The sequence below is a fragment of the Triticum dicoccoides genome, chromosome 5A (assembly GCF_002162155.2).
Source record: "Triticum dicoccoides isolate Atlit2015 ecotype Zavitan chromosome 5A, WEW_v2.0, whole genome shotgun sequence".
Taxonomy (NCBI): domain Eukaryota; kingdom Viridiplantae; phylum Streptophyta; class Magnoliopsida; order Poales; family Poaceae; genus Triticum; species Triticum dicoccoides.
Window position 1 is genome coordinate 249,389,969 of NC_041388.1, and position 3,944 is coordinate 249,393,912.

Sequence of the window (3,944 nt, forward strand, 5' to 3'; positions counted from 1 at the left end):
CGGCGGACGGCTCGGGCCCGGGCGGGTCCGCGATGGGCCGCGCGGTGGGAGGACGCCGGCTGGACAGGTGGCGCTGTCCGGTTGGTGGAGGAGGCGGCGGCGGGTGACGTGTCGCGACGCGATTGGGCGGAGTGATGTGGCGGCGGCGGCGGACATTGTCCGGCTCGGCGCGGATGTGTCCGGCGGCGCGAGGATGAAGAAGACTAGGGTTTGGACTGCGCGAAAAATCGGGGAGAGCCACATATTTATAGGTAGAGGGAGATAGGAGAGTCCAAATGAGGTGCGGTTTTCGGCCACGCGATCGTGATCGAACGACCGAGATGATGGAGGAGGTTTAGGTGGGTTTTGGGCCACTTTGGAGGGGTGTTGGGCTGCAACACACACGAGGCCTTCTCGGTCCCTCGGTTAACCGTTGGAGTATCAAACGAAGTCCAAATGGCATGAAACTTGACAGGCGGTCTACCGTTAGTAAACCAAGGCCGCTTGGAAAGTCTCGGTCCAATCCGGAAATGTTTAACCCCCCACACACGAAAAGAAGGTAGAAAGGACCACCGGAGGAGATAGAAGCGCCGGAATGCAAAACGGACAACGGGAAAAATGCTCGGATGCATGAGACGAACATGTATGCAAATGAAATGCACATGATGACATGATATGCAATGCATGACACGCAAGAAATGACAAGGCAACAACAACGAATAACTAGAGGACACCTGGCACATCGGTCTCGGGGCGTTACAACACTCCACCACTACGAGAGGATCTCGTCCCGAGATCTAGAATGGCACCGGAGGAAAAAATGGAAGAGAAAAGAGAAGAGGTAAAATTAAGTTGCTCCTTTGACAAACAAGTGAAACCAAGAACCTTGAGAGGTTAAGCCATTTCGAGAAAACAATACAACGGAGATAAACAAAGTTGAAAGCACTCCGTTAAGAAAGGGGAAAAGGAAAGAACCGATTCGGGTAGCACTCCGGTTTAGAAGGGATGCAAGACTTGATAAGGCGAAAGGAACTTGAGCAAAAAGGACAGAACGCTCCGGTTAAATGGATAAGCAAAAGAAAGAAGCCTGATCTTGACAAAAACAAAATGATAGGTTGAAAAGAGCAGCATCGCAATGCCTCCGGAAAATAGAAGATAGATCATTGAAATAAAAGAATGGAGAAGAGAAAAGGCAACTCCTGCCACAATTGAGCTTGAAAAGGCATCCTTAGGAGAAGGGTCGAACGGAATTGTTGCAAAACCAACAACGAAAAGAATAAGCTTGATATGGTCTTGTGGAATACATCTCAAATTATGAGGTGACAACTTGCCACTAACAAAATCAAAGATTGGATTGATATCAATAAGGAGACGAGAAACTTATTCACCGGGAGGATAATTGAAGAACTTGGGTCATTATAAGCACCATGGATAGCAACAATTCTCAGGGAATGCTTTAGGTGAAATATACCCCAAGATAACTCCAAAGAAGAGGTTGATTGGTTGGAAAGATGACTTGAGCGAAGAGAAAATGATGGATTTAAATACCTCACTCTTGAAAACATGTGAAACATGAAACACGAAGGGAAATTGTCAAGAGTGACATAACACCACCTCAAAATATAAGAAAGAAAGAAAGAAAGAATCACACTTTGGAAAGCAAGATGAAGAATGCTTGAGCTCCTCTAAAAAGAATCTCAATGAACATCTCGAGAAGGAATTACGTCCTTGATGAACCAACATGTAGAACCTTCATGAAGAACTCCGGTAACAAAAGGATAACGAAAAAGAAAGAGAAGTTGAAAACACAAGGTGAAACCTTGCGATGATTTAAATGGAGCTTCGTAACAAGACAAAGTGGAAACTTGGTACCCCGGAAAAGAAAGATGAGCAAAAGAAACCAAGAATTTTTCAAAGAACCTCTGGAATAAGGAATTGAATCACTTGGAAGAAACAAGAATAATAATTACATTATGCTTATCCTTCACCAATTCAAATTGATGACAAGCAACGGATAGCATACAACTTATTCCGGTAGAAAGGATTAAGATAGATATGGCGCAAACTTGAGAAGGTCTTCAATGAATCACCGGTCGGGTTGAAACAACGAATAAATTGATATGATAACCAAGGAGGAGAACTCTTGAACGAACCATCGTAAGAATTGAAAACGATTGAAGAAAAGTGGTGAACCATCGGTAAGAAGTTGGCAAATGAACGAAGATACACGAGAGAGTTTAGGTACAAGTGAAACGAAGAGATCATGATCTGATAAAAGAATACTTGAATGAAGCACCGGTAAGATTTAGAGAAAGAAAGCTGAAAGCTGAGAATGTATTAATCTTCTAAAATGATGGGTTTCGAAGAAAACAAACTGAAATACTCTTGAAGTGCTCCGGATGGGTGAAAAGAATTCTCACAATCGAAAATAATTATGAGAGGATGGCAAAAGGCTAGAACTGAGAATCTTCACGAGAACGGATATGATTGAAGAGAAACTCTTCCTCGGTCTTCAACTGTTGAGAACGATGGCGAGAACCACCACTGAGAATTTTTTGAGGCACTCCGGAATAAATAAGAATATAAAGGCTGAATCAACAATTAAAAGAATTTGAAAGCGATATTGGAGAAGGCAATTGACTGATGAAAATCATACTTACGTCAAACTTCGAAAAGAATTTTTGAGGATAGCTCTGAGAGAATTAGAGAAGTCAGGTAAGATCCTGGGAAAAGACCTGTGGGATAGGGCCCACTCAAAAGAAAACACCGTTGAACGATTTACAAGAGAGAAAGCACCGGTTGAATTAAATGGCTTGAATAAGATAGCATTCCCGAAAGATGTTGAACGAATGCAGAGAGGAAAACACGAATCTTCAAGATATCTTGAGCACTCCAAAATAATTAAATAGCGAGAAGTGAATGAATATTAGGTGCACTGACATGAGAAGGTATTTGAAACAAGGAAAAATGGATATGATCAACACCAAAAGCTTGAATCGGATCCATCGGAGAAGAAAAGAGAATGAAGAATGACGAACTTGAAGCTCCGTTAGAATCTTCATGTGAATCACCGGGTAAGAACATGAAGGAAAGAATGGAGAGACTTCCATCAATAAAATGGCTACTTGATTAAGAATTCTGAGTCCTTGAAGAAAAAGGGTGGGAGGGTGGGAAAAAAACAAAGGCAACTTGGGACGGATGAAACGAACGCCGTTGAGAAGACTTGAGTTGATCTTGCGGATGTTGAAATGATCGAATCCACTTGAAGGGAAGCTCACCGGTGGAGAAGAAATTGAAATGACAACTCGATTATCAAGAAGGATAAGTATTCGCATAGGAGTATGAGAATACCGCTTAGGAAAAGTATGGAATCAACTCTTGACATTGAAGCAACTCGAATACCACAACTCAAAACAAAAACAAAGGATTTGCTTGCAAAATAAGCCAGAACAAACATATGATAGAGATTTCGTCCGAAGTTTTTGTGGTGGGGCCTACACGGGCTCGATCGTACAACACCATCATGTACAAGGCAGTGCACATGACATACGAAGCGTCCCTGAGTCGGCATAGCCAAGGACTCTTTAAGACACAACAAGACCACTGTAAAACCAACCGTGAATAGGCGGACCATTAGACGTCGAACCCCAATTTCATATCATACATCTGTCGAAAGATATCCTAAGAGCTACTTGAATTCCCACTTATAAACTCCCGAAATTTTCCGGTTATGCAATCAGGTGTTGGGGATACAGGGGAAGCATAATATGTCACCCAAATCTAGCAAATCCTACATCCAGCTGTATCCATCCTTCAACACATAACCGAGAAAAACTTCGGAAACCATCTACCTCAACCTTCGAAAAGCATCTGTTATACAAGTTATGGCAATACTCCCGAACTCCCGCCCCAGTACTGGGTGGCGTCGAGGTTATCTCACCAACAACTGCATAAAAGAGATTTTT